General features: G+C 44.5%; 13 pseudogenes; 4 read left to right on the top strand and 9 right to left on the bottom strand.

Annotated features, from left to right (window-relative positions):
• Positions 1-2,661: 2,661 nt before the first annotated feature.
• On the bottom strand, positions 2,662-2,780 carry LOC143959036 (5S ribosomal RNA; annotated as a pseudogene).
• A 107-nt stretch (positions 2,781-2,887) lies between these two features.
• Positions 2,888-3,006, bottom strand: LOC143959014 (5S ribosomal RNA; annotated as a pseudogene).
• Positions 3,007-4,189: 1,183 nt separating this feature from the next.
• Positions 4,190-4,308, bottom strand: LOC143959101 (5S ribosomal RNA; annotated as a pseudogene).
• A 108-nt stretch (positions 4,309-4,416) lies between these two features.
• On the bottom strand, positions 4,417-4,534 carry LOC143959050 (5S ribosomal RNA; annotated as a pseudogene).
• Positions 4,535-4,642: 108 nt separating this feature from the next.
• LOC143959028 (5S ribosomal RNA) lies at positions 4,643-4,761 on the bottom strand (annotated as a pseudogene).
• Positions 4,762-14,985: 10,224 nt separating this feature from the next.
• Positions 14,986-15,104, bottom strand: LOC143959104 (5S ribosomal RNA; annotated as a pseudogene).
• Positions 15,105-15,632: 528 nt separating this feature from the next.
• LOC143959100 (5S ribosomal RNA) lies at positions 15,633-15,751 on the bottom strand (annotated as a pseudogene).
• A 325-nt stretch (positions 15,752-16,076) lies between these two features.
• On the bottom strand, positions 16,077-16,196 carry LOC143958963 (5S ribosomal RNA; annotated as a pseudogene).
• Positions 16,197-16,304: 108 nt separating this feature from the next.
• Positions 16,305-16,423, bottom strand: LOC143959063 (5S ribosomal RNA; annotated as a pseudogene).
• A 1,574-nt stretch (positions 16,424-17,997) lies between these two features.
• Positions 17,998-18,116, top strand: LOC143959074 (5S ribosomal RNA; annotated as a pseudogene).
• A 72-nt stretch (positions 18,117-18,188) lies between these two features.
• LOC143959049 (5S ribosomal RNA) lies at positions 18,189-18,307 on the top strand (annotated as a pseudogene).
• A 107-nt stretch (positions 18,308-18,414) lies between these two features.
• LOC143959061 (5S ribosomal RNA) lies at positions 18,415-18,531 on the top strand (annotated as a pseudogene).
• A 108-nt stretch (positions 18,532-18,639) lies between these two features.
• Positions 18,640-18,758, top strand: LOC143959085 (5S ribosomal RNA; annotated as a pseudogene).
• The last annotated feature ends 6,839 nt before the right edge of the window (positions 18,759-25,597 follow it).

Raw genomic sequence — 25,597 nt, 5'->3', positions numbered from 1 at the left:
GCATTTGGTGTTTACAAGTTAAAATCCATATTTTTTGCTAAAAAATTACTTGGAACCCCCAAACATTATATATATATATATATATTTTTTAACAGAGACTCTAGAGAATAAAACGGCGATTGTTGCAATATTTTATGTCACACGGTATTTGCGCAGCGGTGTTTTAAATGCAACTTTTTGGGAAAAGGGATACTTTCATGAATAATAATAAAAAAAACAGTAAAATTATCACATTTTTTTTGCATAATGTGAAAGATAATGTTACGCCGAGTAAATAGATACCAAACATGTCACACTTTATAATTGCACGCACTTGTGGATTGACGACAAAGTACGGTACCTAAAAATCTCAATAGGCGACGCTTTAAACATTTTTTACGGTTACCAGGTTAGCGTTTCAGAGGAGGTCTAGTGCTAGAATTATTGCTCTCACTCTGACGATCGTGGCGATACCTCACATGTGTGATTTGAACACCGTTTACATACGCGGGCACGACTTCCGTATGCGTTTTCTTTGCTTCGCGAGCTCGCGGGGACGGCGGGCGCTAAAAAAAATTTTTTTTTTTTTTTTATTCATTTTAAAATGACTAAATTGTTTTTAAAAATAAAATAAAAAATGTGATCACTTTTATTGCTGTCACAAGGAATGTAAACATCCCTTGTGACAGTAATAGGCGGTGACAGGTACTCTTTATGGAGGGATCGGGGGTCTAAAAGACCCCCCACCCCTCCTTTACACTTCAATGTATTCAGATCGCCGAAAACGGCGATTCTGAATACCGGATATTTTTTTTTAAATCGGCGCCATTGGCAGCTGAGTAAACGGGAAGTGACGTCATGACGTCGTTTCCGTGTTTACTATGAGGAGACTGGAACGAAGCTGATTACGGCTTCGTTCCAGTTCCTCCCCAGCGGCATCGCACCAGAAATCGGTGCTCCGTATCGAGCGGGAGCACCGGTAACAGCGGCGGGAGGGGGGTACGTCCCCTCCCGCTCCTCCGGCATAACAGCCGAGCGGCTTTTAGCCGCATCGGTTGTTATGGCTGGATAGCCAATTGCCTGCTGAAAAAAACGGTACCGGGATGATGCATGCAGGTGCGGGCATCATCCCGGTATACCGCCCGGAAGCCGAGCACGCACATCTGCGTACGCTCGGCGGGAAGGGGTTAATAACAAGGTTAAATATAGACAGGCACAGGGAGAACATGCAAACTCAGGGAGGGAGTGTCATGGTTGGGATTTGAACCAGCAACCCTTCTTACTGCTAGATGAGAGTGCTAACCACTACACCACTGTGCTGCCCAAACCACTGTGCTTCATTATCTCCGGGTCACTTAACCCCTGAATCTCTAAAGCTGGCCATGCACATGTCAGTTTTTTTCATTCAGCTAGTGGGTTAAATTTAAAAAACAACACCTGACTGGATTCCTCCATCCACACACTCAATGTGGGTGCTGGAATCTTCTCCACTGTATTATTGAATTCTGACAGCAGGAAGGCTACCTTGCTGTCAAAATATGCAGATCATCTCTCCAGCCTACAGCCCTGACTGATTGGGAATATCCTGACTTCTGTTCAACCACAGTGGCCACACATGGATCCAAATTCATCTTTAGTTACTCTAAGGCCGCGTACACACGGGCGGACTGTCTGTCCAACTTAGTCCGCTGAAACGTGTTTCAGCGGACAATCCGCTCGTGTGTGGGCTTCAGCTGACTTTTTCAGCGGACAGTCTGGCGGACTAAGTCTTTCGGAATTTCCGTAATACAGTCCGTCCAAACTTGGTTTCAGCGGACAGTCCGCTCGTGAGTAGGCAAGTTGGACGGACTAAGTATGGCGCATGCTCAGAAAGGATTTACACGGCCGAAGGTTGCATTGCAGTGTATTGGACGTCGTATTTCTAGTCCCGTCGTACGTGCTGTACACGTCATCTTGCAAGCTTTCAGTGGACTGTCTGTTCATCGTGTGTGGTCAAGTCCGTTCATTCAAAAGTAGGACGGACTGTCTGTCGGATTGTCTGACGAACTTAGTTGGCCAGACAATCCGCCCGTGTGTACGCGGCCTAAGGCTTGCCATACATGGAAGTTTTTTTTAAAGTGGGCTAATCAAAAAAAAGCAAAAACAACTGAACCGATTATCACATTGACACAGGTGGGGTCAATAGAGAAATCCTTCTTTCTGGGTTATTGTATTCTGACAAAAGGGGAGATGACCCCACTGTCAAAATAAACTAATCAGCACTTATTGAAAGTAAAACCTTCCAACAAGCTGGTTAGAGAGAAGTCGATTAGAGAAAAGTTTCATGATGTGCCTATTTTGTGAGGTTCCCCCCCCAAAAAAAACCTATACCTTTGTCTTAAATAACTTATGATTGACCAGACGACACATTCTCTTTGGAGTCGAATGGCCATAGCAGCCTTTTTATTACCAGCAGATGAAAATACAAAATTCTTAGAAACAACATAACTTAATGCATATAAATACATTTTACAACAAACATTATAACCAAATATATATATCCGTATTACACATTCAGGGTGATATGGCCGTAGGCAATCTTGCTGGCCACTCTCAACCCTCTTGACAAACGCCAAGATGGTCACCTCGGCAAACAAGCAGAAAAATAAAACAGGTCGTCGACGCCAACAACATATTAAAAAAAGCCTACGGCACCTGGTATTCCCAGGCTGTCTCCCATCCAGGTACTAACCAGGCCTGACCCTGCTTAGAATCCGAGATCAGATGATATCTAGCGCATTCAGGGTGATGTGGCCTTAGGCGATCTTGGTGGCCACTCTCAACCCTCTTGACAAACGCCAAGATGGGCACCTCGGCAAACAAGCAGAAAAATTCAACAGGACGTTGATGACAGCAACATATTTAAAAAAGCCTACTACACCTGGTACTCCCAAGCGGTCTCCTATCCAGGTACTAACCAGGACCGACCCTGCTTATCATCTGAAATCAGATGTTATCGGGCGCATTCAGGGTGATATGGCCGTAGGCAGGGCCGCTGATAGAAATCATGGGGCCCCGTACAGCCTACCTGATGGGGCCCCCTTCAGCTCCACCCTGGCCCCGCCCCTGGTCCCTCATGTAGCCCCACCCCTGGCCCCACCCATTGCCCCTCCCCAGACCCCGCCTTGAAACAAAGTGTAGGTTTGTCTACAAGTGACATTTGTTTTTCTCCAGTCAGTTATAGGTTTGATTATCCAAAAGAAATACTGTTTTCAGATGAGAACATACCTCTTTAATATCTATATGTAATACAAACAAAACAAATAAATAAAATGGTATTTTGGAGAGTATTGGCAGGGTATTTATTGCAGAGTATTGGCAGGGTAAGTATTGCAGAGTATTGGCAGGGTAGATATTGCAGGGTATTGCCAGGGTATTGGCAGGGTATTGGCGGGGTATGTATTGCAGAGTATTGGTGGGGTATGTATTGCAGAGTATTGGCAGGGTAAGTATTGCAGAGTATTGCAGAGTATTGTCAGGGTATTGCCAGGGTATTGGCGGGGTATGTATTGCAGAGTATTGGCGGGGTATGTATTGCAGAGTATTGGCGGGGTAAGTATTGCAGAGTATAGGCAGGGTAAGTATTGTAGAGTATTGGCAGGGTATTGGCAGAGTAAGTATTGCAGAGTATTGGCAGGGTAAGTATAAAGTATTGCAGAGTATTGTCAGAGTATGTATTGCAGAGTATTGGCAGGGTATGTATTGCAGAGTATGTATTGCAGAGTATGTATTGCAGAGTATGTACCGCCTGGGAGTACCAGGTGCCGTAGTCTTTTTTTTAATATGTTGTTGGCGTCAACGACCTGTTTTATTTTATTTGTTTTACCTGTTTTAGGCCATCTTGCTGGTCACTCTCAACCCTCTTGACAAAAACCAAGATGGTCACCTCGGCAAACAAGCAGAAAATTAAAACAGGTCGTTGACGCCAACAACATATAAAAAAAAAGCCTATGGCAGCTGGTATTCCCAGGTGGTCTCCCATCTATGTACTAACCATTTCAGACCCTGCTTAGCATCCGATATCAGACAAGATCGGGCACATTCAGGGTGACGTGGCTGTAGGCGATCTTGCTGGCCACTCTCAACCCTCTTGACAAATGCCAAGATGGTCAGCTCGACAAATAAGCAGAAAAATAAAACAAGTCGTCGACGCCAACAAAATGTTAAAAAAAGCCTACGGCACCTGGTATTCCCAGGGGGTCTTCCATCCAGGCTCTAACCAGGCCCGACCCTGGTTAGTATCCGAGATCAGACGAGATCAGGTGCATTCAGGGCGATGTGGCCATAGGCGATCTTTTTGGCCACTCTCAACCCTCTTGAAAAACACCAAGATGGTCACCTCGGCAAAAAAGCAGAAAAATAAAAGAGGTTGTCGACATCAACAACATATAAAAGAAAAGCCTACAGCTCCTGGTATTCCCATGCAGTGTACCATCCAGGTACTAACCAGGTTCGATCCTGCTTAGCATCAGAGATCAGATGAGATCGGGCGCATTCAGGGTGATGTACAGTAAGCGATCTTTCTGGCCACTCTCAACCCTCTTGACAAACGCCAACATATTCACCTTGGCAAACAACCAGAAAAATAAAACAGGTCGTCGACGCCAACAACATATTAAAAAAAAGCCTACGGCACCTGGAATTCCCAGGCGGAATCCCACGCAGGTACTAAACAGGCCCGACCCTGCTTAGCATCCAAAATCAGATGAGATCAGGCAAATTCAGGCTGATTTGGTCGTAGGCGATCTTTCTGGCCACTCTCAACCCTCTTGACAAATGCCAAGATGGTCACCTCTGCAAACAAGCAGAAAAATAAAACAGGTCATCGATGCCAACAACATATTAAAAAAAGAATACGCCACCTGGTATTCCCTGGCGGTTTCCCATCCAGGTGCTAACCATGTCACCCTGAATGTCCCTAGACCTAAGTGCAGCGTTTGATACAGTAGATCACAATACTCTACACGTCCACCTCACAGAAGTAGCCGGAGTCCAAGACATAGATCTCCAATGGTTCGCGTCCTTGCTAGGAAATCGGTCACAGACAGTGAAACTAGTAAAATTCCTCTCCGAAACTCAGGCAGTCACCTGCGGAGTCCCTCAAGGCTCTCCTTTGTCACCCGTTCTCTTCAACATTTACATTCGCCCACTCCTTCAAATCATCAGATGCTCAGTTTCTGAAGTGTTACACATATACAGAAGAAATAGCTTCAGTCAATATTTTACTTATTAGCTGATGCCATGAGCCAAAATTTTACATCATCTTTACTACAAAATATATGTATTCTTGAACAGATGTCGTTATCTTATCTAAAACAAACGTAAGCCTGAGCTAAGTCAAACTCCACAGTCTTAATATATATGTAAAAATGACCTCGAGAACATTTCTATAGATAACACTTTAAACATGTGAGTTTCAACTTAAACTCATATCTGAATTCAAGAGTTTTCCTGTAACACGTATAATCTAAAAACAAAATGGAGTCTATCTTGCTATCGTTCTTTACAGTTCCCCTCTTTGAGACATTTATATGACTCACTACCTTTCACAGTTATGTAATCTTTCTTCTATCATAATACATACTAAGATAAACTCTATTTGCAGCAGCAGGATCAGGGGTTCGGGATGCCTTAACAATTATGCACATTATAAGCTTATAACAGGCATATAGGAACAAAACAAAAAGAATAATCATAGTTATAGTTATGGCAGCACTTTTTAACCATGTAAGTATTCCTATTCCAGAACTTAGGTTTGCAAAAGGATCCCATGTCTTAGCAATGTTTCTAGCTTCATCTTGTAATTTGCTTACTTCTTTCCGGTGTTGTGCAATTATATCATAGTAATCCGGTACCTCAATACTTGTGTTATGAAACCAGGTACAACACTCATAATCTTCTGTGTTTTCACATATCCCTGTTAAAGCAGCACTCATGCTTTCTATGGCTAACTCGTGTAGTTCTAATTGTTTTCTAATTGCCCTAGTTTCTATATTTAATTTAGTAATATCCTCAGAATTCTTTTCCATTACTTCATCAATGATTCCAGTGTATCTATTCAACCTTTTCATGAAGTCTATTCCCCACCCAGTCCATGAGGGGAACCAAGCCCATGCCATATCTTTTTCAAGAAATAACTCCTTTTATTGCGGTGTTTGAGGGGGTACCTAGGATGCATGCTAGCTTCAAGGAGGTGTCTTCCCTTGCTATCTCCTACTACGCCCATGATGGGGACTAGGGCTGCGAGATAACACCATCCTTGGGGTTCAGTGGGGATCCAAGGGTGACAGATTTTTCCACAACAAATATAAATACTGTTTCCTAGAGCTAAAGATCGTTTGTTGAATATTGTCATCATTTCATCAGAAAGACTGGAAAAGGTTAAACTCGACAATAATTGTCCTACTGTGGAACTGGAACTGGAGCTAAGAAAGTTTATCAGAGTGGTGTTTAGGGCAGGTTCTGAAGTGTGAAAGAAAGGACTTTCAATTGATGTCATTGAAAAGTTAATTTTAGCTTGTTGGAAAACTTCAGCTCCATTTGTGGAGTTTCCCAACCTAAAACACCAGTCTGGGAAATGACTTCTACCAATAATTTGGAAAGTAAGGGTATTATTTGAAAGCGTTCTTGTGACATTTGTAAGAACGACAGGAGGAGTGCCATTAAGGAGAGGGGTGACGTTTAGAGGTACTGCCATTAAGGGGATCCTAGCAGTGCTAGGATGGAGTTTACTACATATCCAACATTTTTCAAATCCAGACTTCTGGGCATAGCTATATTTAACCTTCAATAATAACATTTTATCGGTAAAACTTTCTGAGTACTCATTTCTCTTGTGTCTGTCAGGTATATTATTCATATTATTCTGTTGTAGAGTGTTAGAGGCTCCACAAATACTTTTCATGGGTCCCAAATCTTCAGGATGATAAATACAGTTAGTTATCAGCAAAGTTGGCAGGAACACAATCAGGGCAGCACAACATAAGAGGCACAAGGCCTTCCCAGAAGTCAGTGGTGAAATGAGCAAAGTCATCTTGTTCAGAGTCTTGACTATCTTCTTCACTTCTCTGTGCTTTATCTTTGTCTTTGCCTTGCTTCTTAGGGTCCTGGTTGACCTTCTTTACACGACTTGCATGAATCCAGGCCTGTTGTCCCTCTACCAGAATAGCTGTGCGGGTAACTGCGTTCACTGTGGTTGGGGGTCCAAAGGGATACTCCTGTTTCTTGGTGCGTTTCAATTGCTGGACCACCACGGTGTCACCCACCTGAAAAGGGTGTGTAGGTTCCTGTGAAGAAGAAGGAGAGGTGCGAGCAACGTTCCTTTCAACTTGATCCAAAGTTTCAATAAGTTTTTTTACACATTCTTCCTGAATAAGATCTAGGTCCCCTCTTTCTAACATAAGTGGCTGTCTGGCCCATGGGGTGGGAAATGGCCTACCCATTAAGACTTCAAAAGGAGAGTATCCTGTCTTTTTAGAGGGTGTCATTCTTATCTCGGCTAGTACAGCTGGGAGGACCTTCTTCCAATTTGCATACGTACCTCCAGTGGCCTTCCTGATCTTATCCTTAATGGTTCTGTTCATCCTTTCCACTATACCTGAACTCTGGGGGTGGTAAGGAATATGAAACTTCCATTCTATTTTCAGTGTTTTTACCAGGTCTTGACAAACTTTGGCCACAAATGCAGGGCCATTGTCAGAATTGATCTGTAGTGGGCAACCCCACCTTGGAATAATTTCTTGTATCAGAATCCTCACTACTGTTTGTGCATCTTCCTTTGTAGTTACAAATATTTCTAACCATCTTGAAAATACGTCCAAAATTACGAGCAAAAATTCTTGTCTTTTACCTAGTTTGGGCATGTGTGTAAAATCTATCTGCAGGTGAGTGAATGGTGTAGATGGATATATTGTGAGTGGTATGCAGTGTGGTGGCATGTCCTAGAGTGAATGATGTAGCCAATTCCACCACCATGGCACACGATGCAAGAGCTCTGAGACATGCGGGCATGCCCTGTACCGGCATAGGCACAACCTTTGAAAAAAACGCAATAGGGCGGAGTTTGCCCCCATGCTCCTGGGCCAGGACCCCCGCCAAAGTTTTACAATTGTCCCTTGCAAACAAGTGAAACATTTTCCCATATTCAGGTAGTCCAAGTCCAGGAGCTGTGACCATTGCAGTTTTAAGATACACAAAAGCATTGTACATTTCATCATTCCATTTCACACAATCTGGCATGTCAGTACCTGTGGCTTGCCTCAGGAGATTATCATAGTAGGAACAGATCAGGTATCTATTGGCGGCAGTAACCAATCATACCAAGAAAGGATAGCATGTCCTTCTTAGTAAGTGGGCGGGGCAGACCCACAAGAGCCTCAGCTCTCTTGTGACTGATTTTCCTTTCTCCTTTGGAGAGTACAAAACCAAGGTATTCAACAGTTTCCTGACACCATTGTAGCTTTTTCTTAGAAACCTTGTGACCATTGTCTGCTAACCAATGTAACAGATCTAAACCATCATTTTTACATGCTTTCTGGCTTGGACTACACAACAACAAATCATCAACATATTGAAGTAGGACGGAACCATGGCGGGGTGCCCAGGACCGCAGGGTTGCTTGGAAGGCCACTGTATATCCTACAGGGGAGTCTACATATCCCATTGGCATTCTACACCACGTCATTTGCCTATTTCTGAAATTAAACGAGAAGATAGGTTGTGTCTCTTCGTCAACAGAAACTGAAAAAAATGCATTACAAAGGTCAATGACCGAAAAATACTCTGCATCGGATGGTATGGAGGTTAGGAGTGATGGCACGTCAGGCACTATGGGAGCAATGGGTATCACTAGGTTGTTTATAGCTCTGAGGTCTTGTACAAACCTGTAAGAGCCATCCGGCTTCTTTACTGGGTTAATGGGGGTGTTGTAGGGTGAGAGTATCTCTTTAAGAATTCCTTGCTGCAGGAACCTTTCTACCATTGGAGCAATTCCTTCCTCTTTTTCTTTTGAAATGGGGTATTGTTTGTGATAAACCGGCTGTGCCCATGATTTTAAAGCTGCCTTGTATGGGGTGCAAGAAATAAGACCTACATCCAAGGAGCTTTTAGACCATACCGGATCATCTGGTGGAGGGAGATCACTATCCTCAGTGTAATATATTGGTATTACCTTGGAGTGTACGAAGACCCCTCCTTCAGTGGTCATTTTCAGTGTTATACCCAATCTTCCCATCAAATCTCTTCCCAAGAGGTTCACGGGACATTTTGGTATAATCCTGAAACAATGATGCAAGACTGTTGCACCTTCCCCTTCAACATCACTTACTGGTAAAGGCGGTGTTTTGTATGTTTTGGTAAGTATCCCATTAATTCCCATAGAAGGTTCAGCAATTTTGGTCTCACCTCTGTAGTAGTCCTCACTGAGGGTGCTCCGAGTCGCTCCTGAATCGGTTAAAAACGGAACAGGCCTATATTTAACATATAAGGTCACAATTGGTTGCTCATTGTAAGAGTGTGAGATCAAGGGAAATGCTGGGATACTACCCTCTGGGCAGCTTCATTTCAGTTGTTGTTGATTCCACTGTATAGGGAATCGGGGACCCTGTTGTTTTGGGGCAACTTGATTCTGTTGGCTAGATTGGGGTCCCTGTGTATGCATGTGATCTTGATCTTGAGTATTCGGGTCATTCCATTCATAAGGACATTGATTTCTCCAGTGCCCCTCCTGTCCACAGTTAAAACAACATGTGCGTGACTGCTGGGGGGGTCTGGAAAAACCATGCCCTTTCCCTCTTATTTTTCCTCTTCCTCTGCCTCTACCTCTATTTCCACTGTCCCATTGTCCACCATTAACTTGGGAAGGCTGGGCTTGCACTCCACCCTGATAATGGGTACTCACTGCTTTCTCTTTTATTACATCGAAACACCCTGCTGCTTCTTTCTGTATTAAAGTTTCCTGAAATTGGTCAATCGTCTGTGTGGTCCATTCCGATATCATCTGTTTGACCACCAAGGCGAACTGGGGTTTTAGATTATTCATATAAGTTTGAATAAACAAAGCTCCCACATCAGTAGTTGTAGCTAATCCAGCTTCTGTTGTCCAATTTTCATGAAACCTTTTCCAGAACTCAACTACAGTCTCTCCTGACTTTTGTTTGCATGCTATGGCAGTAGGGAGGGAACTTTTATTTTTAAATACTCTCATCATTTCAGTCTCTAATTCCGTCCACGTGGTGTTCCTACCTGGTACTGTGTTTAACCCATATGTTCCCGCATTTCTAGTGTCAATAGTGTTTATAGTTGCAACATTTGCCCAGTTCCAGGAACTGGTGTGTCCTATGATGCCATCAATGATAAGACGCATATCTTCCTGTGTGTAATTTCTACCCTTACAGGCCTTTTTTAAGTAAGTTAACCACTTCAGGACCGCCGTATTGCCATTGTACGTCAGCACAATGGCACAGGCAGGCAGAATCACGTACATCTACGTGATTGCCTTCCAGCGGGTGGGGGGTCCCATCGGACCCCCTCCCGCTGGATACGGCGGTCCGATTCGGTCCAGGAGCGCTCCGTGAAGAGGGGATGGCCGTTCGTTTTCAGCCACCCCCTCTGGATCGCTCCTGGCCAATGAGAAGCTTCCTCCCCTGTGTATTGTTTACACAGGAAGGAGGAAGTGATGTCATTCTCCTCGGGGCGGTCTTTTTGACCGGACTACGAGGAGAAGAGTAAAAGTAAGTCTGCACGAACACTACACTGACATGTAGGTACACACAGGCACACAAACCCCCCCCGATCCCCCCCCCGATCGCCCCCCGATCCCCCCCCGCCCCCCCTCCCCCCCCAGTCACAGTGTCACTGATTGCATTGATCATTTCTTTACTGATCAATGCATTCAGTGTCAGTTGTGACAGTAAAAACTGTCAGGACAGTTAGTGTTAGGTCCAGGGTAGCCCCCTATCACCCCCCAATAAAGATTTAACCCCCTGATTGCCCCTAGAGTTAACCCTTTCACCCCCTTTTGCCAGTGTCACTAAGCGATCATTTTTCTGATCGCTGCATGTGTCGCTAGTGTCGCTAGGTAGCTAGTTATTTTTTTAGGTTCACCGCCAGGTTTTTATATCGCTAGGTACCCCGATATACTACCCAATAATGTTTTTAACCCCCTGATTGCCGCTAGTTAACCCTTTCACCCCCTTTTGCCAGTGTCACTAAGCGATCGTTTTTCTGATCGCTGCATTAGTGTCGCTACAGTCGCTAGGTAGCTAGTTATTTTTTTAGGTTCACCGCCAGGTTTTTATAGCGCTAGGTACCCCGATATACTACCCAATAATGTTTTTAACCCCCTGATTGCCGCTAGTTAACCCTTTCACCCCCTTTTGCCAGTGTCACTAAGCGATCATTTTTCTGATCGCTGCATGTGTCGCTAGGTAGCTAGTTATTTTTTTAGGTTCACCGCCAGGTTTTTATATCGCTAGGTACCCCGATATACTACCCAATAATGTTTTTAACCCCCTGATTGCCGCTAGTTAACCCTTTCACCCCCTTTTGCCAGTGTCACTAAGCGATCGTTTTTCTGATCGCTGCATTAGTGTCGCTACAGTCGCTAGGTAGCTAGTTATTTTTTTAGGTTCACCGCCAGGTTTTTATAGCGCTAGGTACCCCGATATACTACCCAATAATGGTTTTAACCCCCTGATTTCCGCTAGTTAACCCTTTCACCCCCTTTTGCCAGTGTCACTAAGCGATAATTTTTCTGAACGCTGCATCAGTGTCGCTAGTGTCGCTAGGTAGCTAGTTAACTAGGCTCCCAAAAAGTCCCCCACATGTGGTATCCCCGTACTCGGGAGAAGCAGCAGAATTTATTTTGGGGTGTAATTTGACTTCTGCCCATAGCATGTGTGAGCAATATATCATTTAGTGACAACTTTGTGCAAAAAAAAAAAAAGTTTGTAATATTCCCGCAACTTTTGGCAAAATATAAAATATTCCATGGACTCAACATGCCTCTCAGTAAATAGCTTGGGGTGTCTACTTTCCAAAATGGGGTCATTTGGGGGGGTTTTGTGCTATTTTGGCATTTTATGGCCTTCGAAACTGTGATAGGTAGTGAGGAGTTAAATCAAAAATTTGCACCCTTAGAAATCCTGAAGGTGGTGATTGGTTTTCGGGGTGTCGTGCGCGACTAGACTCCCAAAAAGTCCCACACATGTGGTATCCCCGTACTCGGGAGAAGCAGCAGAATGTATTTTGGGGTGTCATTTCACATATAACCATGGCATGTGTGAGCAATATATCATTTAGTGACAACTTTTTGTAAAAAAAATTTTTTTTTTTTTTTTTGTCATTATTCAATCCCTTAGGACAAAAAAAATAAATATTCAATGGGCTCAACATACCCATCAGCAATTTCCTTGGGGTGTCTACTTTCCAAAATGGGGTCATTTGGGGGGGATTTGTACTGCCCTGCCATTTTAGCACCTCAAGAAATGAGATCGGCAGTCATAAATTAAAAGCTGTGTAAATTCCAGAAAATGTACTCTAGTTTGTAGACGCTATAACTTTTGCGCAAACCAAAAAATATACGCTTATTGACATTTTTTTTACTAAAGACATGTGGCTGAATAAATTTTGCCCTCAATGTATGACTAAAATTTAGTTTATTCGATTTTTCTTATAACAAAAAGAAGAAAATATTTGAAAATTTTTCAAAATTTTCGCTCTTTTTTCATTTATATCGCAAAAAAAAAAAATCGCAGAGGCAATCAAATACCATCAAAAGAAAGCTCTATTTGTGGGAAGAAAAGGACGCAAATTTCGTTTGGGTGCAATATTGCATGACCGCGCAATTACCAGTTAAAGCAGCGCAGTGCGAAATTGCAAAAAGACCTCTGGTCCTTAAGGTGTTTATTGGTCCGGAACTGAAGTGGTTAAAGTACCTCCTGCAGAGGTGGTGGGTTTGGGGCAATGCTTTACTATCCTGTCAATGTCCTCAATGTCTATTGCCTTTTTCAATATTTCATTTCCAATGGTCATGAAAGGCGCTTGAAGATTAGGGTTACAATATACAGCTCCACTCTTTGTTTTAGGGGGACTGAATATTCTATCCCTATCAGCGTTTTCCTGTTCTTCCTCCTGCTCTTGGCCAGGTGGTGAAACTACCTCTCCTATAGCTCCTTGATCTTCTGGTTCAGCTACCTCGACTTGGGCTCTCGCTTCTCTCCTCTGTGGGGGCTGTCTATCTCGTTGAGCAGGAAAGACCTGCTGTTGTGGTTGTGGAGCGGGAGGGACCTGCCGTTATCTGGTTGCATAATGTCCTGCCAGAAGATCAATATCTTCCTTTGCTAAACTTGGATAGACATGTACATATGCGGGTGGAGGATGACTAACTATTGGCAGGGATGGGGCTGTTGGGTCAGGGAAAACTCTCTTTTTATCGGCTTCTTCTCTATGTTTCTGGTCATAATCTTCCTTACTTAGACATTTGGTGGGCTTTTTCTGTTTCTTATTTTCCCTCTCAAACCAATATGGGGCGTATTTTAACCAGTTCTCCCCTCCCTTTTTCATATAATCCATATCCCATTGAGGATCCCCAGGGTACCAAGGGAAAGTTCTCTTATCTCCTAAACACAATCCTTTAATCATATCCATATGAAAATTATCATTGTTACCATTCCGGGAAAAGGGGTTACACTGTGCATGGTTTCGGTCCATCCCGCTAAATTTGAAACCCATGGGACTATAAATTCATAATTAGTACCACAAACTCTGGCTACAAAATCTTTACATGTTTCTCCTGGGTTGGGAAGAGGGGGAGGATCTTCTTTACCTTGTTTCTGACCCATATTGACAGTGGGAGCCGACTGTTTTACCACACAGCCTTCTGACCCACACAACAGATAATCTTATAATTCCTAAGCGATAGAAAGAAAAAGCAAAAGATTTTGGGGTCACCGGAGTCTATTTCCTCATTAACCTCCTCATATTTCTTCCCAAAAGAAATGTATCTATATATGTGTATGCAGTACTGCTTATCTTTGTGGATTTCCCAAAAACCCTCCAATATTAACCTCTGGCGTGATCCTATCCCCTACTAATTTACGGGTCTAAAAAAGCATTAAATCAGAGCTGGGGTAAGGAATATTTTGTCAATAAAGACAAATTAAAAAATTACCCTTCAGCTGACCTTTGCTTATCTGTTTTCTATCCCGGACGAGCCCCCAGTTGTAGGGAAATTCAGCTTCTAGGACCACCCAGATAGGTTCAGGTAATGCAGGAAGACTTCCGTAGACCCCCAGGCCCGGAGATATCAATAAGTGACATAGGAGACAGGTGTGCAACCGTTCACTTTATGAATATCTATTGGATCAAGTCAAAAAGTTGCGCTTATATGCAGTCTTGGGATAACAAGGGAGGAGTTTCTGAAGTGTTACACGTATACAGAAGAAATAGCTTCAGTCAATATTTTACTTATTAGCTGATGCCATGAGCCAAAATTTTACATCATCTTTACTACAAAATATATGTATTCTTGAACAGATGTCGTTATCTTATCTAAAACAAACGTAAGCCTGAGCTAAGTCAAACACCACAGTCTTAATATATATGTAAAAATGACCTTGAGAACATTTCTATAGATAACACTTAAAACATGTGAGTTTCAACTTAAACTCATATCTGAATTCAAGAGTTTTCCTGTAACACGTATAATCTAAAAACAAAATGGAGTCTATCTTGCTATCGTTCTTTACAGTACCTTGTATTCTTAGGTGGTCTCCCATCCAGGTAACAACCCCACCCGACCCTGCTTAGCATCCAAGATCAGACAAGCTTGGGCACATTCAGGGTAATGTCGCCATTGGGATCTTGCTAGACACTCTCAACCCTCTTCACAAACACAAAGATGGTCACCTCGGCAAACAAGCAAAAAAATAAAATAGGTCGTTGATGTTAACGACATATTAACAAAAAAGCCTACAGCACCTGGGATTCCCAGGCGGTCTCCCATCCAGGTACTAACCAAGCCTGACACTGCTTAGCATCTGAGATCAGATGAGATTGGGCACATTCAGGGTGATGTTGCCGTAGGCAATCTTGCTGTCCACTCTCAACCTTCTTGACAAACGCCAAGATGTTCACCTCAGCAAACAAGCAGAAAAATAGAAGAGGTCGTTAACACAAACAACATATTAAAAAAACACCAACGGCACCTCGTATTTCCAGGCAGTCTCCCATCCAAGTACTAACCAGGCACGACCCTGCTTAGCAGGAACATTCATGGTGATGTGGCTATAGAGGATCTTGCTTGCCACTCTCAACCCTCTTGAAAAATGCCAAGATGGTCACCTCAGCAAACAAGCAGCAAAATAAAATAGGTCGTTGACGTCAACAACATATTAAAAAAAGCTTACGGCACCTAGTATTCCCAGGTAGTCTCCCATCCAGGTACCAACCATGCCTGATACTGCTTAGCATCCAAGATCAGACGAGATCGGGAACATTCATGGTGATGTGGCCGTAAGGGATCTTGGTGGCCACTCTCAATCCTCTTGAAAAACACTCAGCAAACAAGCAGAAAAATGCAATAGGTCGTTGATGTTAACAACATATTAAAAAAAAGCCTACGGCATCTGGTATTCCCAGGCGGTCTCCCATCCAGGTACTAACCAAGCCGGACCTTGCTTAGCATCCAAGATCAAATGAGATCAGGTGCATTCAGGGTGATGTTGCCATAGGCAATCTTACTGTCCACTCTCAGTCCTCTTGACAAACGGCAAGATGTTCACCTCAGCAAACAAGCAGAAAAATAGAACAGGTCATTGACGCCAACAACATATTAAAAAAAAGCCAACGGCACTTGGTATTCCCAGGCGGTCTCCCATGCAGGTACTAACCAGGCACGACGCTGCTTAGCATCCGAGATCGGGCGCATTCTGGGTGATGTTGCTTTAGGCAATCTTGCTGGCCACTCTCAACCCTCTTGACAAACACCAAGATGGTTACCTCAGCAAACAAGCAGAAAAATAAAACAGGTCGTTGATGCCAACAACATATTAAAAAAGAGCCCACGCAACCTGGTATTCCCAGGCGGTCTCCCATCCAGGAACTAACCAGGTCCCAACCCTGCTTAGCATCCGAGACCAGATGAAATCGGGTGCATTCAGGGTGATGTAGCCATAGGCCGTCTAGATGGCCACTTTAAACCCTCTTGTCAAACGCCAAGATGGTCACCTCGACAAACAAGCAGAAAAATAAAACAGGTCGTCAACGCCAACAACATATTAAAAAATAGCCTACGGCACCTGGTATTCATAGGCGCTCACCCATTCAGGTACTAACCAGGCCCGACATTGCTTAGCATCCGAGATCAGACGAGATCGAGCAGATTCTGGATGATGTGGCCATAGGCGATCTTGCTGGCCACTCTCTTGACAAACACAAAAGATGGTCACCTCGGCAAACAAGCAGAAAAATAAAATAGGGAGTTGATGTTAACAACATATTAAAAAACCAAGCCTGGCACTACCTAGCATCTGAGATCAGATGAGATCGGGCGCATTCAGGGTGATGTTGCCGTAGGCAATCTTGCTTTCCACTCTCAACCCTCTTGACAAATGCCAAGATGTACACATCAGCAAACAAGCTGAAAAATAGAAGAGGTCGTTGACGCCAACATATTAAAAAAAAAAGCCAACAGCACCTCGTATTCCCAGGCGGGCTCCCATCCAGGTACTAACCAGGCACGACCCTGCTTAGCATCTGAGATTAGACGAGATTGGGAACATTGATGTGGCCATAGAGGATCTTGCTTGGCACTCTCAACCCTCTTGACAAACGCCAATATGGTCAATATGGATTATTTTTTTTTTATTTTTTACTAAATGGGAGGGGGGGGGGTGGCGCCCGGGTGCCCCCTATGGACGGCCTCTACTGCTCCTGGGAATACCCAGTGCCACAGGCTTCTTTTTTTCTTTTTTTTTTGGCGTTTACTTGTTTTTTCCCTTGTTTCCCAAGGTGACCATCTTGGCATTTTGTCAAGAGGGTTGAGCGTGCGCAAAGAGGTTGCCTATGGCCACATCACCCTGAAAGCAACAAATCTTGTCTTATCTTGGAGGCTAAGCAGCATCGGGCCTGATTCGTACCTGGATGGGAGACTGCCTGGGAATATCAGGTGCTGTAAATGTTTTTTGTTTTGTTTTTTGCCGTTGACTTGTTTTTTTTCCCTTGTTTCCCAAGGTGACAATCTTGGCATTTGTCAAGAGGGTTGAGGGTGCCCAAAGAGATTGTCTACAGCCACATCACCCTAAAAGCGCCCCATCTCATCGCATCTCTGAGGATGCATCCGAATGTCCGAAAGATGCAAAATTCGGCCGAATTTCGATTCGTTACGAAACGAATTGCACAAGCAATTAAAGGTACTAACCAGGCCCGACCCTGCTTAGCATCTGAGATCAGACGAGATCAAGCCTATTTCGGGTGTTGGGGCCGTAGGCGATATTGCTGGCCACTCTCAACCCTCTTGACAAACGCCAAGATGGTCACCTTGGCAAGCTTGAGAGGGAATGGGATGTTTATCCCAGAGCGTGTGGAAACCGATGACCTTTTCCTTAAATAGTTTGTGTGTCTGCATGTTAGAGTGAATGATGTGGAGGGATGTTGGTTTGTGCGTACCGAGAAAGGGCCAATGTCACCTTAAGTCAGTCGGTTGAAACATGTGAATCAAAAAACAATTAACAGATGCATCATAGTAACTTTTAGAACCATAACTATAACCAAAAAAAAAAAAAGAAAAGAAAAAACAGCCGTCCAGAATTCAGCTGGGCGGTATTATCTCGTAGATGAGCTTGATCTCTGGGCACATGTATATAGAAGCCTGTCAGGTGGACGAGCCTGGTTCCGCAAGAAAGCCATAGGTAAGAAGTCCCCAGATAACAGTGACCATCTTGGCGTTTGTCAAGAGGGTTTAGAGTGGCCAGAAAGTTTGCCTATGCCCACATCACCCTGAATGCGCCCGATCTCACCTGATCTCGGATGCTAAGCAGGGTCAGGCCTGGTTAGTACCTGGATGGGAGACCGCCTGGGAATACCAGGTGCAGTAGGCATTTTTTTAGTATGTTGTTGGCGTTGACGACCTGTTCTGTTTGTCAAGAGGGTTGAGAGTGGCCAGCAAGATTGCCTTTGGCCACATCACCCTGAATGCACCCGATCTCGTCTGATCTTGGATGCTAAGCAGGGTCGGGCCTGGTTAGTACCTGGATGGCACACCGCCTGGGAATCCCAGGTGCCGTAGGCTTTTTTTTTTATATGTTTTTGGTGTCGACGACCTGTTTTATTTTTCTGCTTGTTTGCTGAGGTGACCATCTTGCCGTTTTTCAAGAGTTGAGAGTGTCCAGCAAGATTGCCTATGGCCTTATCACCCTGAATGCACCTGATCTCGTCTGAACTCAGATGCTAAGCAGTCGGGCTTGGTTAGTACCTGGATGGGAGACCGCCTGGGAATACCAGGTGCCGTAGGCTTTTTTTTAATATGTTATTGGCGTCGATGACCTGTTTTATTTTTCTGCTTGTTTGCCGAGGTGACCATATTGGCATTTGTCAAGAGGGTTGAGAGTGGCCAGCAAGATCGCCTACGGCCCCATCACCCGGAATATGCCTGATCACGTCTGATCTCGGATGCTAAGCAGGGTTGGGCATGCTTAGTACCTGGATAGGAGACTGCCTGGGAATACCAGGTGCCGTAGGCTTTTTTATAATATGTTGACTTCGACGACCCTTCTTCTTCTTCTTCTTCAGATGTTGCCTTGTCGAGTCCTCCGCTCACAATAGCTCTGACCGGGCACGCGGCGACTTATATAGGGACATCACCGGATGATGTCCCCGCCCATTATGGTGTCACAGTCCCAGAGGATGCTGGGACTGTGACATCATAATAGGCGGGGACATCATCCGGTGATGTCCCTATATAAGTCGCCGCGTGCCCGGTCAGAGCCACTGTGAGCGGAGGACTCGACGAGGCAACATCTGAAGAAGAAGAAGAAGAGAAGAACAGAAGGCGGCGGCAGCGGCGGTGACAGCGGCGACAGAAGACCGGGCCACCGCCTGTAAAAGAGCTATAAGAAGGCGCGGTGGCCCAGCAGAAGAACCGAAGAGGGGGGACAAGACCCCCGAAGTCGGAAGAAGAGGGCGGCGGCGAGGAAGAAAGCCGGACTCCTCCGCTAGTAAAAGAGCTACAAGAAGATAGCGGAGGAGTGCGGCGAGAAGACCCCCGAAGACGGAAGACCCCCGGAGCTGTGCAATAAATTATTTTATCTTGTGTGTTGTGTTTTTTTTTGTACTTTATTTTACAGGTGAATGGGTAGGGGTACATTGTACCCCATACTCATTCACATAGGGTGGGGGGCCGGTATCCGGGGGCCCCCTTATTAAAGGGGGCTCCCGGATTCCGATAAGCCCACGCCCGCAGACCCCGACAACCAACGGCCAGGGTTGTCGGGAAGAGGCCCTTGTCCTCATCAACATGGGGACAAGGTGCTTCGAGGTGGGGGGGGCCGCGCGGCCCCCACTTCCCCAAGGCACACCCCATGTTGAGGGCACACGGCCTGGTACGGCTCAGGAGGGGGGGCGCTCGCTCGCCCCTCCTTTCCTGGCTGGCCGGGTAGCGTGCTCGGACAAGGGTCTGTTGTGGACTTGGGGGGGACCCCCACGCGGATTTTTTTCGGCGTTGGGGTTCCCCTTTAAGTCCATACCAGGTGGCGGGGCCAGCGGCGTCTTCTTCGCGGGCCCCGCCTACCTGGAGACCCGCTCGAAATGAGCGGACTTTTCTCCGGGCGGGAAAAGTCCATTAATTTCAAAAGTACGGCGGACTGGCACACACGTGGCCAGATTGTCCACCGAAATGCGAGTCCAGCGGGAAGATTGGAGTGCAAAACTACTTTCTAAGTCCGCCGTACTTTCGGGTCAAAAAAGTATGCCAGAAGCCTACACATGGGGGGATTGTCCGGCGGACTTGAGTTTGCCGGACTTTTCCACCCGCTTGTTTGATTGTGTGTACGCGGCATAAGAGTAACTAAAGATGAATTTGGATCCATGTGTGGCCACTGTGGTTGAACAGAAGTCAGGATATTCCCAATCAGTCAGGGCTGTAGGCTGGAGAGATGATCTGTATATTTTGACAGCAAGGTAGCCTTCCTGCTGTCAGAATTCAATAATACAGTGGAGAAGATTCCAGCACCCACATTGAGTGTGTGGATGGAGGAATCCAGTCAGGTGTTGTTTTTTAAATTTAACCCACTAGCTGAATGAAAGAAACTGACATGTGCATGGCCAGCGTTAGAGATTCAGGGGTTAAGTGACCTGGAGATATTGAAGCACAGTGGTTTGGGCAGCACAGTGGTGTAGTAGTTAGCACTCTCATCTAGCAGTAAGAAGGGTTGCTGGTTTAAATCCCAACCATGACACTACCTGCCTGGAGTTTGCATGTTCTCCCTGTGCCTGTCTATATTCAACCTTGTTATTAAGCCAGGTTTAACCATGAAGTAAGCATTTTAGGTTAACAGTAAAAAAAATGTATATCGTGCCATGGTTTCGATTGTGTATTTTTAACCCAAACCTCAGATTTCATTATCTCTGGATAAGTAAGCATAATGCCATTGTAAATTTTCTCTTTTTCATGACTGTTTGATAAGCCATGAAATCTTCAAGCAAGATGGGAAGCTATGATCTCTCAAAGCAAGATGGGAAGCCAGGCACACTCCAAGCAAGACGGAATCCCTTTTCTGCTTCTGCAGCATTAGCAGATGGTGGGTACCATGGATGATGATAAAATACATTTTCTAACATGCTATAGAAGCAGTGTCAGAGTTATGAGCTTTAATCATAACTCATTGTTTGGGTTTAGCCACTGAATTTTGTGGACCCAAAAATATTTCTAGACTGAGTTAGGAATGAAAAAGTATATAGCTCCAATCAACTGCCTGAGTTATGAGCTTTAATCATAACTCATTGCTTGGGTTAACCACTCAATTCTGTGGACTCAAAAATATTGCTAGACTGAGTTAGGAATGAAAAAGTATATAGCTCAATCAACAGCAGTGTTCAGGCGCAATGCACATAGATTTTTTGCTGCCCATTTCTTGCAGCTAGGCTTTAAACAGGACCCCCCTCCCAAGCCCACTGTAGCCATGAAATCTTCAAGCAAGATGGGAAGCCATGAAATCTTCAAGCAAGATGGGAAGCCATGAAAACTTCAAGCAAGATGGGAAGCCATTAAATCTTCAAGCAAGATGGCAAGCCATGATCTCATCAAGCAAGATGGCAAGCCATCATCTCTTCAAGCAAGATGGCAAGCCATGATCTCTTCAAGCAAGATGGCAAGCCATGATCTCTTCAAGCAAGATGGCAAGCCATGATCTCTTCAAGCAAGATGGAATCCCTTTTCTGCTCCTGCAGCATTAGCAGATGGTGGGTACCTACATAAAACTCACTAACCACTTCAGCCCCGGACCAATTGTCAGCCTAAGGACCAGAGGTCTTTTTACAATTTCGCACTGCACTGCTTTAAATGGTAATTATGCGGTCATGCAATGTTGTACCCAAACGAAATTTGCGTCCTTTTCTTCCCACAAATAGAGCTTTCTTTTGATGGTATTTGATTGCCTCTGCAATTTTTATTTATTGCGATATAAATGGAAAAAGACCGAAAAGTTAGAGAAAAAAAAATATTTTCTACTTTTTGTTCTAAGAAAAATCGAATAAACTCAATTTTAGTCATACATTTAGAGCAAAATTTATTCAGCCACATGTCTTTAGTAAAAAAAATGTCAATAAGTGTATATTTATTGGTTTGCGCAAAAGTTATAGCGTCTACAAACTAGAGTACATTTTCTGGAATTTACACAGCTTTTAATTTATGACTGCCTATCTCATTTCTTGAGGTGCTAAAATGGCAGGGCAGTACAACCCCCCCCCCGCCAAATGATCCCATTTTGGAAAGTAGACACCCCAAGGAAATTGCTGAGGGGCATGTTGAGCCCATTGAATATTTTTTTTGTCCCAAGTGATTGAATATTGACACAAAAAAAATGTTTACAAAAAGTTGTCACTAAATGATATATTGCTCACACATGCCATAGTTATATGTGGAATTGCACCCCAAAATATATTCTGCTGCTTCTCCTGAGTACGGGGATACCACATATGTGGGACTTTTTGGGAGTCTAGCCGCGTACGGCACCCCGAAAACCAAGCACTGCCTTCCGGATTTAAATATAAAACACTACCAAAAAAACTGTTAGCAATCGCAGGGATCAGGCCAGACTCTGCGAACGCTGCAGTTATGTGTTTAGTGTTTTGTAAGTGACAGTGATCGATCGATACTGCACTTGGGTGGGCTGGGCGGAGGGGCAAAACGCAAGTGCTAGCAGATATCTGGGCTGATCCCGCTAACAATGCATTTTTTTGGAACCCTAAACTGCTGGGGACGCTAGTATAGATCTGATCAGTCAGATATTGATCTGTTCAGATTCTATACCACTACGGGAGGTTTATGCTTTGCGCGTGGGTGTTAGCGGTACTGTCACTAAACTAGCGCTGCCTGGGGCGACGCAGACCCTGACCCTAAAACCTAATTGATATCACCCGCCGGGTGATCAGGGGGTTAAACCTTTATTGGGTAATAAATGGTGGGTACCCTGCTGCTATAAAAAGCAAACTAACTAACCAGAGTCACCCATAACACTTATACGGTGATCACTGGTGAAAGGGTTAACTAGGGGCAATCAGGGGGTTAAAATCTTTATTAGGTAGTAAATGGGGGTCCCTGGCACTATATAAAAACCTGACGGGGAACCTAAATAACTAACTGGCTAACCAGCGTCACCAGTGACACTTATACGGTGATCGCTGGTGAAAGGGTTAACTAGGGGCAATCAGAGGGTTAAAACCATTATTGGGTAGTATATGGGGGTACCTAGCGCTATAAAAACCTGGCGGTGAATCTAAAAAAATAACTAGCTACCTAGCGACACTAGTGACACTAATGCAGCGATCAGAAAAATTATCGCTTAGTGACACAGGCAAAAGGGGGTGAAAGGGTTAACTAGGGGCAATTAGGGGGTTAAAACCGTTATTGGGTAGTATATCGGGGTACCTAGCGCTATAAAAACCTGGCAGTGAACCTAAAAAAATAACTAGCTACCTAACGGCACCAGTGACACTAATGCAGCGATCAGAAAAACTATTGCTTAGTGATACTGATAAAAGGGGGTGAAAGGGTTAACTAGGGGCAATCAGGGGGTTAAAACCATTATTGGGTAGTATATCGGGGTACCTAGCGCTATAAAAACCTGGCGGTGAACCTAAAAAAAATAAAAGTGCAGCGCTTGGCCTCTTAAATATAAATGTGACTTAATAGGAAAAATGTGTGTGTATGGAAAATGTGAAAAACCTAAATAATGTGAAAAATCATTAGTGAAAAATGCTTTGAAAACCCAAATGTCCAATGAAGTCAAAAGAAATTAATCTGTAACTCAAATGTCCATTAAAGTGAAAAACCAAATAATCATAAAAAATAATGTGACACAATATAAAGTCCCATGTGAAATATAAGACAAAAAATGATGATTGATCTTGTATGTTCAAAACAACAATAATAATGCTTGACCACGTGGACCCCCCACCCACTGGAAGGCAAGCACGTACATGTACGTGCTTTCATAGTTTCATAGTTAGTTAGGTTGAAAAAAGACACCAGTCCATCCAGTTCAACCTGAGTGAGTGTCTACAATTGTCCCTATTCCTGTACATTGCACACTCACATGGGTCCCTACCCTCAAGGAGCCCACAATCCAAGGTCCCCATGCATATACTAGGGCCAATTTTGGACAGAGGCCAATTAACCTACCTGCATGTCTTTGGATTGTGGGAGGAAACTGGAGTACCCGGAGAAAACCCACGCAGACACAGGGAGAACAGGTAGTGTTGTGGTTGGGATTTGAACCAGTGACCCTTCTCATTCCTAGGTGAGAGTGCTAACCACTACACCACTGTACTGCCCTTGTGCCTGTCGGTGCCATTGCACCGACATACATTGCCATGCGGCGGTCCTTAAGTGGTTAAGGATGATAAAATAAATTGTCTAACATGCTATAGAAGCAGTGTCAGAGTTATGAGCTTTAAAGGGGTTGTAAAGGTAAATGTTTTTTCACCTTAATGCATTCTATGCATTAAAGTGAAAAAACATCTCACACTGCCGGCGCCCCCAGTCCCCCCGTTTTACTTACCTGACCCCTCGAAAATCCCGCGCTCGCCCTGCCGTCCTCTTCGCCGCTCAGCCTGGCCGTTGATTGGCTGGAGTGGATGGATTGAAAGCAGCGCAGCCATTGGCTCGCGCTGCTGTCAATCACATCCAATGACGCAGCGCGCCGGGGGCGGGGCCTTGTGATACAGCGAGTGGCTATAGCCGCCGGCTGTATCACGGGAGCGCGCCCGCAGTGCTTCTCACCAATGCGAGGGAGCTCGCATTAACGTGAGAAGCACCTGCGGGAGGAAGCTGAGACAGCCGCCGAGGGACCCCAGAAGAGCAGGTTCGGGGCCACTCTGTGCAAAACGAGCTGCACAGTGGAGGTAAGTATGACATGTTTGTTATTTTAAAAAAATAAAAAGTTTTACTTTACAACCCCTTTAATCATAACTCATTGCTTGGGTTCATCACTGAATTTTGTGGACCCAAAAATATTGCTTGACTGCGTTAGGAATGAAAAAGTATATAGCTCAATCAACTGCCTGAGTTATGAGCTTTAATCAGAACTCATTGCTTGGGTTTACCCACTGAATTTTGTGGACCCAAAAATATTGCTGGATGGAGTTAGGAATAAGAAAGAGAGCAGGGATTTCAGTCTGATCCCTCTTGGGAAAGTCTACAGAGAGCCCCCGCTCTCTGGAAGTAAAGGGCGGCTGTTGGAAGACCATCTTACATTTCAATTGTAAGCTATAATTAAGCCTCTAGTCTGGTTGCTAGGTTGTTCTGAAGTAGAAGGCTGAGGGACTGGGTCAATCTCAGTTCGTGCTGGACTGGCGGAAGAGTGCTCATTCCTCTGAGAAGGCCGGGCTAGATCTGATTCAGTCTCTCTTCCAACTGCTTCTAGGGCAACATGGCAGGCAGTCCAAATGTTTGGTTATGGCCTATGAAGTGAATGGCAGATCCTATTCTAACTATTCATCCTTTCTTCCTGGGAATTCTGTGTTTTGATCTTAGAATGGTTCTTAGCTTTTCTTGGTTAGAGTATGAGGGCACCATACTACAGCCAACAAACTTTGGCCAGGCCAAAATCAACGTGCCCTATTCTTGATTCAGACTTTAGGGACTGGGTCAAGATGTCTTCTCCCCATAGGGGAAAAGGTATGGCACATGCCATTCCCACACAAATAGGTTTAAACGTCCATAATTTAAACCATATGAAAGTTTTCAATGAAAACTATTCATTAATGTCCATGTATAGTGTAACCAGTAGCAAGCAAAAACAGAGTAGTGTTCAGGCACAATGCACGTAGATATCACTTGCTGTCCATTTGCTAGAGCGGGATT

This window comes from Lithobates pipiens, unplaced genomic scaffold (assembly GCF_037356315.1).
Source record: "Lithobates pipiens isolate NorthernLeopardFrog02 unplaced genomic scaffold, aLitPip1_a1.2 Scaffold_66, whole genome shotgun sequence".
Classification (NCBI taxonomy): domain Eukaryota; kingdom Metazoa; phylum Chordata; class Amphibia; order Anura; family Ranidae; genus Lithobates; species Lithobates pipiens.
The sequence above is the reverse complement of the archived record's forward strand: the minus strand, read 5'-3'. Positions and strand labels throughout refer to the sequence as shown.